At 39.7% G+C, this 14089-nt stretch overlaps 1 long non-coding RNA gene across 1 annotated transcript in view; it reads right to left on the bottom strand.

Moving 5' to 3' along the window:
• Positions 1-14089, bottom strand: part of LOC144022845 (uncharacterized) — a 46317-nt gene that overhangs the window by 14833 nt on the left and 17395 nt on the right. The window contains exons 3-4 of the long non-coding RNA XR_013284417.1: positions 11118-11240; positions 8846-9063 (exon numbers count right to left, since the gene is read on the bottom strand). This is a non-coding gene — a long non-coding RNA (uncharacterized LOC144022845). The remainder of the gene's footprint in view (positions 1-8845; positions 9064-11117; positions 11241-14089) is intronic.

The following is a 14089-nucleotide window of genomic DNA, read 5'->3' as shown; positions in this document are numbered from 1 at the left end:
GGAGAAGACCCACGCAGGCACGGGGAGAACATTCAAACTCCACCCAGGAAGGGCGGAGCCTGGACTCGAACCCGAGTCCTCAGTACTGGGAGGCGGACGTGCTAACCAGTCATTCACCGTGCCGCCCTGTAAACATCTCACAAGTTATTAAAAATGGCAAGTTAACGTTATGTATTTGGGTGTTTCATTGATTCATTCACTGCAAGCTATTTCTGATATTTATAGATATATTATTTGAAGTCTGGACTTAAAGGGGTGAACAACTCCTGCTCAGTTTCTCCCATAACACCAGCAAAATCACTATATTTGTTGCTCATGGCTTTTTTGAAAATAGTCACTTGAGGGGTCAGAAAAGTGGCTAAATATGGCCACAAATTTGGCGACACTGACAGCCTTTCTCTGCTCCAGGCGGTCATGGCAACAAAAGGTGTACACAACAACGTTAATTTGAGTGTGATTTCAACCAGTGACAAGCACATCATTCTTTGTCCTTTGTGTATTATGACAGAAGAATGTTGGAGACTTTGACGAACTATCTTAAACTGTGAATAAAGCCATGTTTAATATGCTTTTTTTTTTCCAGACAAAAAGGTTTCTCGTAGTATTACTGGAGCCAACTCCTTGTATGTTCAAGTGAAGCGGTTCAATAACACGAGTTCACATGCAGGTTAATTACGTGTGCGTGCGTAAATAAATGCAGGTAGTCGGCTTCCTCACTTCCTGATTGACTTCCTCTGCGGCCATTGTAGATTAGCTTGACCCACCCTGGATGAGCAGAGCAGCTGTTTGTGTGTCTGGCGTGCATGTGCGTGTGCGTAATTACGGCAGGGACGCCACAGCACAATTTATTGAATACTTCAACTCTGTCATAATTTGAAGCCGAGACTCTGCGGCGGTGACTTGTTGTCCCTGCAGCCCTGTGACAATCAAAGTCTGATTTGTAGCCCTAAATGACTTTGTCGCTTGATTTTCTTAGCATGGGCAGCCAGATGCTGCAGAAATGCACCATATGATGCTGAACATACATCACTGCTCACATTATCATTCATATTTCATATCAATACTATCTGCACTGTACTCAAAAACAGTTGTGTGCTGAGCAAGGTTGCTTTAGTGAATGAGAAATAATAAAATCACGAAAACTAAAATTAACACACTTTTGTTCTTGGCAAAAGAAGATGACTAACAAACTACATTTTGCATTTATAGAATTAAAATTTTACATTTGGGAAATGTCCTTTGTTTTTGTCTTTGTCAAGTGATATCATACATAAACTTTCAGGTTTAGTTTTAAATGGACAGCCGCCTGTCAGTGTCCATCAAACAGGAGATGCGCTTGATAAAGGGTTTCAATGCATTTCCTCACTTCCTGTCGCAAAGTGGGACATGAAACGCGCATAAACAGCTCGTTGTGGGAATGACAGGGTGAACGGGAGTGAGCGTCTGAGGTCGACGTTGGCGGTGAGTGTGCAGATGCGCCCGTGTCACAAGTTAATGGAGGCGCCGGCTCGGCAGCCGATTACACTACCGCTGTCAGAGGAAGCCGGCAGGCGAGGCCCGCGGCACATTCATCACCGCCGCCTCGGTCTGCTTTAGCCATGTGATGAAGGTACACGTCAGAGTGCCCCTCCGCGGCATTTAGAAGCAGAGGTGGCAAAAGTATAGCCTACTCACACTCTGTACTGAAGTAGAAGGACAGGTACTTGTGGAAAAAGAAAAATACTATGGAAAGTACTCATTCAAGTCATTACTTATGAAATGTAAAAAAAGTAAAGATTTTTAGATGCACTTTTTGCCGCTGGAGTGGTACTGAAAAAAAATGTGATTGGACCCCGTAGGCGCCAAATGATTGGCATAACACGGCACCGGCGCCGCACGTCTTGCAATTCAGCCAGACAGCATTTTTTTCAGATGCCTACTAATTGTTATGCCCCTCCTCGACAGTAGCTGGCGCTATTTACCACAAAATGCTGTAATCCACCTCAGTAAGAGAAGAAGAATCTCCTGAGTCCAATCAAGATTTGTGTTTTTGGCAATGTCATGTTGGTTTCCCGTGAGATGCCAGTGACTGTTTAAAATAACTTTTATGTTGGACGGACATAATAAGTTAACGTTGTTTTGCACAAGCTAAAAATAAATGCATGAGCTGAATGACGAACAGAGAGGTGAAACATTAAACAGAAGTAAAGAGTGGCCTTCCAAATTAAACGCATAGGTTTCAAAATAAGATATTAAGCATCACACACAAAACAGCTTTAAAGGAACACAAGACTTGTGAAAAACTAACCAACTTTTCTGTTAAATGGTTCATTTCAACTCTTCCCTGAAAAAAAGGCCAATTTATGTTGAGCCATTATGATTTTATAGCACTTAAGTACTGTATCGGGCATTTCGGACAGTCACGTGATCATCGTGACATATTGCGTGTGTAAAATACACATTGAATGAATGACAACAAAGAACTCACAAGGAATTATCGCGTCCCACTGCAGACATCAAAGGTGACATTTCGCCTTACAACAAAGAAGCACTTCTTCAAAAGCAGTACAGCCATGGAGGACACGCCAAAGATTTGTTTGCAACCGAAAGCCGGATAAAACTGGCACATCCAGCAGTCGGTGAGTCCAAGTGGACGGTAAACATCCGGGTACTCTGCTAGGCTAAGCTACATGTCGTGTGCTAAGCACGCTTTAGGTTAGATTATGAGTAGCCATCCCCCACCACCCCACCCCAACACGGAATGACATGAAACCCGACGTGTTGAAGGACTTCACTCTGAACAGTATTTGGGATCCAAAACGTCTTTTTCTCCCTCATTACGTTAGCAAATTCTCATTGAAATGAACGAAGATGGCTTCCGGGGATACGTCATCGTGATCACGTGACCAGGAACGTGGCGTCCCACACCGTACGATCGAGTTCGGACACTTAACCGGTTTAAAATAAAATTCAGGGAATAAGATGCCAAAGATATTTGCACTTTTATCCTTTGTACATAATGCCTTATCCAATACTGGACAATTATTAATGCGTGTTGTGTTGCTTTAAAAGGAAGGTCTGTAATAAGTTTGCTCTATATTATTTATTTGGTTGTTCGTAACATAACTATGAGATTCATTTTTCAAAAATGATTTCCATTTAATACATTTTGTAGAAACTTTATTTGGATGTGCACCGCCATTGTTATTTACCTCGCATCGCATTCAGTGCGTAGCAATGGAGAATGTAGAATCTCTTACGGTCTCTGCCGAGTTATGTGAAATGCATATAAAGAAAGCAAGGTAAGCCTCGTAGCGTTTCTAAAGAAACAACACGCAATCAGGAGAGTCACCCCCCCCCCCCCCCCCGCCGTGCTCTCGTCATTCACCAGACGCATTCAAGAGTTGTGTTTGTGAATGGAATGTAATGGAGACTTACCTTGCTTTCATTACAGGTGTTTCACATACATTGCTCGGGAGAGAGCCAGCCGCCATTCTACGTCACCACACACTGAATGTGTTGCGACGTAAATAACAATGGTGGTGTATGTCCAAATAAAGTTTCTACAAAATGTATTAAACTGGAAATAATTTTTGAAAAATAAATCTCATAGTTATGTTAGTAACAACCAAATAAATAATTTAGAGCAAACTTGTCATTACAGTCTGGGTTCCCTTTCATATGCCCTAACCTTTTTAGTCTAGAAGTGGGGGATTTATTAACATTCATAACATTATGTGGCTGTAAATAAAGTAGTAGTCCGAGGAACATTTTTTTTTTTTCATAGGGTATGCGTAAAACGAAATAAGGGGACAAAATGTGACTTGTTCCTTAAACAAATTAAATTAAACAAATATATGTGTGTTAAAATTTCATTCATGTCTCCTCTGGTCACTTGAGATCTCAATTTATTGGAAGTTTGAGGTTTCTGGGGTTGGCATAAGACTCTGGTTTTGTAACCACGCAGGAGGGATTTGGTTGGTGCTGGATTTCACTTTGATGGATTGGATGTACTGGCTTCTATGGATCTCACTCTGCCTTATCGATCCTTCCCTCCTTCCTCTCTTTAGTTTTTCCTCTGGTCTCTTGAGATCTCGCTAATTTGCTGGAATTTAGAGGCTTCCGGGGTTGGCGTAAGACTTTGATTTTGTAACCATGGGGAAGGCAGGAAGTGTTTGGTCGGTGCTGGATTTCACTTTGATTTATCTTTATTTTCTCTTTATTTTTTCTGACCTTTTCTCTGGTCTCCTGACCATTTGAACCTCACGACTCTGGCAAGATTCTGAAGTACCTGGTTAAGGCGAAGGGTAATGGGATATTTATAAGGCTTTAGGTGAATTAATGAGTATAAATTTATACGTATTTGCACGCACACGCACGCGCACGCAAACGCACACGCAAACACATGCACACATACACACACACACACACACACACACACAAAAAAAAAAAAGAGCAATGATGATAAGACGTTGAATTGGTAAGACTACCGAATGAACAATTCTGAGCTCTTAATTTAAAAAAAAATAAAAAAATAAAACAATTCATTCATGTTAAACACTGATGTTAATTGTTTCACAGACTGATATTTTTGTACATTGTTAATAAACAGCACATTATGTGCAAAAATCTCCTGCGCGCTTAATATGTACTTAAAAATATTTCATATTTAGAGATTCCGATTGAAATTAATTTATTATGAAATGAATTATTTGGCATAATCTTCACTGTGCCCAGTTATAAAAATCGGGTTTTTGTACAAAAGTTACACTTTTGTTTTGTTTTTTATACTTGTCAATCATATTAAATATCCATTTTGCTAACTTTAGACAGAAGAGAAAAAACCCCACATGAAGTTGTTTCCCCTCTTTTATTAACATGCACAGTGCTTGTACGGAAAAAAAAAAGAAAATACCGGACACTGCTTGGCTGCAGGCTATATTCTGACAGGATAATTAGGGCAGAACCAACAACAGGTCCTACACAAAACAAAACAACAATAGCTTACGATAACAATTGAAAAAATACATATCACCTGGATGTGTTGATTCAGATATAAGAATGGTGGTTTTTAGGCTGGTACAAGATGACATATTCTCCACAAGTCATTCTTGTAGCTGAGAACACCAAAATCAGTGGCGACTCTGACATGAACGACTCCTTGGGTGGCCGACGGGCTGACTGAACAAATGCAACATTAGAGTTGTTATTATGCTTTTATTATCATTTGCTGTATCAGACGATAAGTAGTGCAATTTAAAGTTTGTAATCTTGGCAAATCTTAGTATACATAAATGATTAATGACAGTAATACAAGGATCATTGATGTGATGCCTATTTATTTGTTTTTTTGGGGGTGTTAAAAACAGGTTGAAACGCAAAGAAATACACTAGACATGGTCGTCAAGGGCACCAGTTTGATAAACAAAACAAAACAAAACAAAGGGTTTGAATCTTGTCTATTAGAGGGTACATTTATTTGTCATAATTTGAACCTCTGGAGTAAGATTTCGAGGTATTGATGGGGAAACGGAGACATATATTGTAAAGTTTGATAAATACCTAGTAGGGGTGTGAATTGCCTAGTACCTGACGATTCGATTCGTATCACGATTCACAGGTCACGATTCGATTCGATACCGATTAATCCCGATACGAATTTATAAGTCGATTGTTGCGATTTTTTTTCATTCAAATTTAGAAAATACTAATCAGTAAGCTTGGAGAGTGTAAGATTTATATGAAAATGTATTATTTTTTTATCTGAAATTTCAGTCTTATAGAGGTTGTAATCTGTTTCATGTTTGAACAGCATTAAAATAAAATATTAAGGCTTACTGTTCCGTTCATATAACATTCTTCCATGCTCAAGGTGTGAATCCTAACCCGAAGTCAGACGTTTTGTTGAATATTTTTCCATTAAAAATGGAAGTTTAAAAATCGATTCACACACACACACACACAAAAAAGAAAAAAGAAAAAAGTCAATGATGATAAGACGTTGAATCGGTAAGACTACCGAATGAACAATTCTGAGCTCTTAAAAAAAATAAATAAAATAAATAAAAAAAAAATAAAAAATAATTTTTTTTTGAATCGATTCGAGAATCGCGCGATGTAGTATCGCGATATATCGCCGAATCGATTTTTTTTTAACACCCCTAATACCTAGTGTTCCATTTGCCAAAATAATTTGGCTTGGTAATTTTTATATTCATCGCCATGTTTGGAGCGGATGTGACGTGACCTCATTGACAGGCTGTCACTCGAGTGACACTTGCCTATGGATTATTTATTTATTTATTTATTTATTTATTTGTGTCACCAAAAAACACATTTGGATGCAGTTTTACTTGATAAACCATATATGGTTCTTCTTATGACCACCACAGGTACACTTTAAAGGGGCACGAAGCAGGATTCAGAGTTTTTGCACATTTGCGACCCCTCTGGCGAAACGTGGATTGGACCCCAGCGACGTACACACGGCCAGTAGCGTGCGAGACTTTTTCGGGCACGAGGAAACCTCCAAGTTACTTGAACAAACGTCAACACGGAGCACAACGCCTTTTTCATAGGCTTAATAATGTCTATAGAGGTAAGAAACGTATTAATCTTCAAGTTGCTTTGTATGTGAAAGTCATTTTGAGTGCCAAAAGCTTATGTAATTACAACCTTCCAAACGTAAATAGTGCATCCCGTGAATCCGATGACATTGAGGATAGCAGTGTGTTGCTAATATGCCCAAGTGCGGAGACATTAGTTAGCGACCGTGTGGTAGTTTTATTCTGCACTGCTAATCATAAATAGACCCTTTCGTATTTTCGTTACGAAGTCTTACCTTTTTAGCAAAAAGTCAGCAAGCTGTGGGTCCTGTTTCATCCCCAGGATAGCTCTTAGCTCTCTCCACCTGACGAACGCTGCTCCTATATTTATCCGCATCCTCCCGTGACGCTGGTCTGAAAGTTCTTTACTTCCCATTGTCTTCCGTGGAGTCTCCATAAGGGATTGAGACGTATCAGGCGCAGGTCTCTTTAAATCCAGTTTGAATTAGCTGTCCTGTCCGTGAAGTTGCGTGAACCATCGCGAGAGCTAACAGGGACAATAGCGTGCACACGCGTGACGTCATGCTCAGAGCAAAAGCTGAAGTTTCCGGCCCGAACGCTCCAACATTTTTCCTTTTACAGAAAAATAGAGGCAACAGTCATTGTGCCACAGTCGTGCCTTCTGTCCATTATACAATTCTTAAAACATGTTCGGGTGAAAAATATGGTTATTTTAACACTCAAATTTGAGTCTAATCTTGCATCGTGCACCTTTAAACTGACTCAGATGTCGCTCCTGGAGAAAGCCGACATGGGTGGTTGCTCATATTGCCTACACTAATATGACAAAGTGCCACAGATAAAATATAATCTCTTAATTAAATAAGGTATCTTGGTTTTCTGAATATGTTGCATCATCATTGTTTACGCCCCTTGCTTTACGTTCACAACTTGTAAGTCCGCAAGATATAAAACACTCAACAAGACTCAGCTGTGCTTGATTTCACATCTGCACGTCATATCATCCTCGCCATGTTCGAAAACATTAACAAGTCTATGTCAACAAAGGAGTAAAAAATACGGATATTGGGAAAAAGTCATCTGAAATATACAGTAAATACTTGAAAAATATACAGTACTTAATACAGCAGTTTCGGCTCCGCCGTCGGCTGACACCTTGCTAATACCAATACCGGGGGATGCAGATGCCAGGTGGGTCTCATGCATTTTGCATTCATACACATCTTCAACCTCTGATTTCGTTCAGGGAGATTAGACTGTTTATGGCTGACTGCGAGGATAGCAAATCCCCAGTCAGTTCTCCTGCCCGGGGTCATTAATCCCGCCGCAAACAGACATTGCGCCTTTGAAAATCCCACAGATAACTTCATTCCCCACCATTTAGGAGTCATTTGCTCTCAACCTGGATGAGGACATCTGCAAAAGTTTCCCCCCATTAGTGACACAAGCTTATGTTCACTTTAAGACCAATGCGTAGGTGGCTACTGACTCATTTTCAAAGGATCAGCCATTTGGAGAAGGACTTCAATGCAGTACATGTTAACAGTGAGGTGAGAGCAGTATGTATTATTTCTATAAATATGCACACAAAAAGATGCTGGGTTGTTTCCCTAACTCGCTCACTGACTACGTTTGCATGCAGTCAATATTCAGGTTAAGGTCAAAATTCCCGTTTCGGTAACATTCGGGAAAACCCGTTTACATGTGTAGCCAACAGTTATTCCCGAATCCATGGTCATTGTGTTCAATTGGAAAACCCGAAACTCCAAAGTGCAATGCATGGACAACGTCATTACACAGTCAGTTCAACTTTTAACTATCTACAGTCAATAAAAGACATTCTATTCATATGTAGCGGTAATTGGCATCATCGTTATGACGAACTAATAAATGAAACGTAAACTAAAGGAAGGTGTATTTTGCGCACTAACCGTTCGGCACCTATCTCAAATCACTACACTTAGAATTTTGTGGTTCTTTGAATTAGTTATTAAGGAATTAATTATCCACTCAAACACACAGATGATTCAGACGGAATTGGATTAACAGAACATAAATGTACTCACTAATTTCAACACATACAGAGTCAAATGCACTGCTTAACCTAACTATTCTATCAAGAGACAAAAAGGAAATAAAATGAAGGTAATAAAATAAAAAGGGGGGGGGGGGGTGGATTGGTAGCGATAGGGAATCAAGATTCAAGGTGGAAGATTTGGTTTGTCAAACCCCTGTGTGCTTGTGCAAAATAGTTGCACCAGCATTATGCGTGTCGAATTTGCAATAAAAGTGCGACTCACGATTTGTTGAAGTTGGACCAGGCATACAGGAGCGAGAGGGTTGAACAGAGTGTTAGCTTCCACACACAGCACAACTGCACGGCGCAGGTGAAGAAAAAAGGGGTAGATCCACAAGTTGTCAGGTCTGCCGGTGGAGTCCAGGAGGTCGGGGATGACGGAGCAGATACGGGCGGGGCTTGATGCCACTTTTCGCAGCATTTCTGGGCACCCGCTAGCTTCTGAACACAAAAGGGTTAATACTGTTGATTTTGAGCAGATCGGGTTTCTTTTACTCAAAGTTGGGGTAATTATTTTGACCCAGCAGATCAATTCAATGGAAGGTTGCTTCTTAGAAAATGTTGGATAGCTTTAACTCATCAGTAGTAGCTTTTACCCCCATTGAATCAAAATCTTGACCCAACATGCTAAGACCAATCCTCAACACAATGTGCTGGGTATAAATAACCCATCTTGGCTTGGTCCCTTTTTCCATTCACCCAATTTGGGTTACTTTTGACCTGGCAGTTTCAGGAGTGCATAGCAAATTCTTTCAGAAGATGCTGACACATTCCTAGAAGTAAGTGCAGCAGTTTTGCGGGGGCGGGGGGGGGGGGGACATCTGCACAGTAATGTACTGTAATAGAAGTGTTGATGGTAAATTTCCAAAATGGGAAATTAACAGCTGATTAGCCTGCTCAGACACATTATCACGTATACAAACATATAAACATCTTCCCAGACATTCATTTGTGTGCGCACATACATTTTTTCCATGTTTAATATTTAAAAATGTAAATAATGTATTCTTAATAGTTCCAGAGCTTGACATAATTGCGTTACGGTCTCCATGCAGTGCCCATTAAACTCTTTTATTCATGCACCTATTGCTTTTAATCTTCTATCAATGCCTTTTTGCGTAATGTCTTTCCATTAAGCCCCAGACGCACACACATTACATTACACCGGCCGCATTTCAATCGTGTGTGTGTGTGTGATGTTATCAACGAGACACGCCATTTAACATGAGAAAAAGGGACAGGAATGGAACCATTTTTCAAAAAGGAATACTCGTAATATGACCTGCTAATGAATCTTTGCTTATCATTTCACATTTCATCTTCGTGTCCCCTCACTGAGCTTTTGTCTCGGGGTCCTGGTGTTAACCATGCCGCCAGGCTGAATCTCATCGGGCTACTTGAGTGCTATGCCGTAATGACCCTCAAAACGCCCCCAACAAACGTGTCATCCCAGAGACGCTACAGACTGATGGCAATAAAAAAATTAATAAAAACATTTCTTTGGCAATGAAACGCATCACATGAATTATAAATGGTCGGTGTTTTGTTGCTGATAGCCTGCAGATGACTGCGGACACTTGTCACATCGCACAACATGAGCATAATAAGCGGAATGGCCTTTGCGTCACAAACTGGGGATTTAAAGCTAACCTAAAGGGCCTATGAAGGAGAGTATTTTACAGACGTGTGGATTTTTCTGGTTTTATGAATTGGAAATCAGGTGAAAAATAAGCCAAACCAGCAGCATGAACATGTCTCATAATGAAAGCGAATATATGAGCAACGGCTAACGTTAACATACGTCACCAAATGGCGGACCGTGGTCCAGATCCAGACCCCGAGACCCTTTCATCCGGACCTCCAATAATAATAAATCGGGGGGAAATATATTCAGTTTTACCGACAGACAATTTTTGAATAGGCATGCGCGAGGGCACCTATGCTTGAGCCTGGGTCCTCTTGCAAACTTTTGATTTTCGGGGTACACGCATTCTCACTCAACTCAACTCAAGTTTATTTATAAAGTGCTTTAAGAACAGGCATTGCTGTATACAAAGTGCTGTGCATAAACATAAATATCAGTTTTGCAGTAAAGAATAAGGTAACAAAACAAGAACAAAGCAAACATTTTGAAGTGCGTATACAAGTTTTTTTTGTTCTTTTTTTGGAATAATGAATACTACTTTGTCTACAATTGTTCTTACCTGCATGAATTTTTCAAAGTTTTTTTTCAACACTAGTTTATTTTGTATGTATTATTAATATATATTATTGGTTTATAGTATTTGATAATATACTGCAACAGTTTTCCCCTCCATGTTGGATTTTACTGTAAATAAAGTACGTACCAAACTCTGATTTTTGCCAAACTGTTGCACACCAAGTTACTTTGTACACATTTTTAGTCCCTGCAGCCATTTTTAAAAAATAAAGCTACTTAAAACACAAACTATTTTTATATATTCATTTATTTATTTATTTATTTTTAACTTTACCTGTTACACGATTTGTCACATCCCACACTTTTCTCCAAATTGAGTGTGAAGGTGCCAGTCGTGACTCATCTGAAGTTTGCATGGGAATCCAGCTTATAAAACTCATCTCTGCTTTGCGTCTATCTGCGGGAGGAAAAAGAAAAGAAACAGACAAAAGAGTCAAGTTCAATCTGTGTTTGGAGACGTTAACTGGAGGAGACGAGGTGACGCCGACAATAAGCAGAGTCTGTGCTTGGATTTCTCTCCATCTGCCGCCAGGATCAAGCCGTGTTAGCTCCGAGGTTAGTTGGGAAGGTTTGTCGTCAAAGATTTCATCCTTATGTCAACGGGATAAAAACCTTTAGGACTACTGCGTGCAACATTTGCAGTCTAACAGGTGGTCTTGTACCAAACTTTCAACAGTACAGGATGATTTTAACTTTTGGTTGGGTTAAAAGAACTTTTTATTCTCCAGTTTCTGTTGAACAGTCAAACATTAACTTCAATGAGATTCAACTACACAGCATAACTTTGCTTGTACTAATGTTAGCGGTATCAAATTACAAGTTATTGAGAACATTTTTATGAATAACTTTATGACGATGTAAAACGAGATGCAAAAGTTGTTTTTATTGTTTTTATTTTATTTTCGCATCCTCAAACCAAAATAATAACCGACCCAAAGCAACTGCTAATGTAATATACTTCCCTATCTCTCATGACATTTTATCAAAAGTCATCTTCTTTGACTTGTGAAGTTAGTTTGAAAAGCATGTGGTGTTTTGCACATATTTACTCCCATTCGCCGTCTGTTGAGTTGAACCAGTGTGTGTGCTATCTTTAGGGTGTTGATGTTTGACTGATGCAACACATGACCAACTGTGTGCCGCTTCCTTCCTAATGGGCTGCAATTAGCACAGCGGTAGAGATGTTCTTCTGGAAGCATTGTAACGGGAGACGATGCTTTTTCTTGAGTTGTTTTGGCCTAAATTAATTCCACTCATAAGCTATAGTATACAGTCATGAACACGTTTTGACAAACAAGGTCCACCGTGAAATCATTTCTCCCCAGGCTGGATGGTGGACACCACCAAAGGGAAAGGGGTGTTGGTTGGTGTGGTTGACGTCATCGACTCTTCTCTTGACCATCCAGATGTTCCCAGGTGTGCCTCGAGCGAGATCTCACTCCGAGGTCATTCATCAACTGGATCAGCAGCAAGATTAATGTGTGCATTTGATGCAGCGCTCCAATGGATCGTCGACGCTTGCCGAGATCATTGGTGCCATGCACGAGCTTTACAAAGAGGCTGCAGTTACGCTTTAGGCCAGAGGTGGCAGTCACGAGTAAAAAAAAAAAAAAAAAAAAAGTGACCAAATCCATAACACTCCTTTAACTTTCACAATTGTTTTTCATCCAGTCCAGAGAAGGAAGGATCCCATTTAGAAAAGTAAATGGTACTCTACAAAGGACAAACCTCAAAACTGAGAGTAGACGTTCAGCGCTATTGATTGTTTGAAAATGGTGCCGCATGAGGGTTAAGAGTACCAGTCACTTAAGTTACCAAATATGGTTCCTCACTTTATATAGCTGACTTTTCAAAGAACGGCATTTTTTTTTTTTTTTTTTTTTTTTTTTTTTTTTTTTTTTTAAAGAGCAAGCTCAGAATTGTTCGTTCGGCAGTCTTACTGATTCAACATCTGATCATCATTGCTCTCTCGTATTCTTTTAATTTTTTGTATTTTATTTTGTGCGTTTGTGCGTGCGTGTGTGCGTACGTGTAAATATGTGTAAATTTATACTCAATTCACCTAAAATCTGATAAAAATCCCTGAAAATCTTATATAATATGTATGTATGTATATATATATATATATATATATATATATATATATATATATATATGTATATATATATATATATATATATATATATATATACATAGTTTTTAAAATAATTTGAAAAATAATTGTAAAATCTGGATACTTCAGAGTCTCGCCAGAGTCGTGAAGTTCAGAAGGTCAGGAGACCAGAGGAAAGGTCAAAGAAAAAAAAGATAAATCAAAGTAAAATCCAGCACCAACTAAACACCTCCTGCCATCCACATGGTTACAAAACTAGTCTTACGCCAACCCCAGAAAACTCTAAATTCCAACAAATTAAGGAGATCTCAAGAGACCAGAGGAAAAACTAAAGAGAGGAAGGAGGGAAGGATAGATGAAGCAGAGTGAGATCCACAGACACCAGCACATCCAGTCTATAAAAGTGAAATCCGCATGAGGGTTAGCCAGTCACTTAAGTTACCAAATATGATTCCTCACTTTATATAGCTGACTTTTCAATGAACGGCATTCCTTTCAAGGCTTCTCTAAAGTATTTCCACTCTTCACGGATCAGATGATGCGTTTTAAATGCTGGCCGTGTTCTTAAAAGATAAAAAAAAAGATTAAAAAAAAGAGTTCGACGTCTGAGGGCGGGGAGCTTAACAGTGCACACAAGGGGGAAGAAGAAGAAAAAGAGCATCACACACAGTCAATGAATGAATGAATGAAAATCATGAAAATGTTTTTTTTTTCCCACAACCTGTATGAAGTTTCTTTTGGACTTGAGATGTAATTTAATGTCAAAGAGTCCACAAGGACATTGGATGCATCTCCAGTTTTCCACTGAGAAGTGAAACGGAAAAATGGGAGTCATGTTGGGGATAAATGCACCTGAGGGAGGAGCCCAATATGTTTTTGTCGTTTTTTCCCCCCCCTGCCTCGTCTGAAGGCGGCAATAAACACTGACCCTCTTGTTTCTTTCTGACATGTGACACAGCAATGTGTGAAAGTAAATCCCAGCGCCGCAGAGCAAAAAGCGAGGATGGGAGAGAGGAAGGCTCTCTGTTGGCTAAATCAGGTGCGGAATCGCAGACAGCTGCCTCCGCCGCCGTCGCAATGCTGATGATATTTTACATTTCGTTGCGCCATTGTTTGTCTTTTCCGTGGCACTT

This window comes from Festucalex cinctus, chromosome 1 (assembly GCF_051991245.1).
Source record: "Festucalex cinctus isolate MCC-2025b chromosome 1, RoL_Fcin_1.0, whole genome shotgun sequence".
NCBI classification, from domain to species: domain Eukaryota; kingdom Metazoa; phylum Chordata; class Actinopteri; order Syngnathiformes; family Syngnathidae; genus Festucalex; species Festucalex cinctus.
The sequence above is the reverse complement of the archived record's forward strand: the minus strand, read 5'-3'. Positions and strand labels throughout refer to the sequence as shown.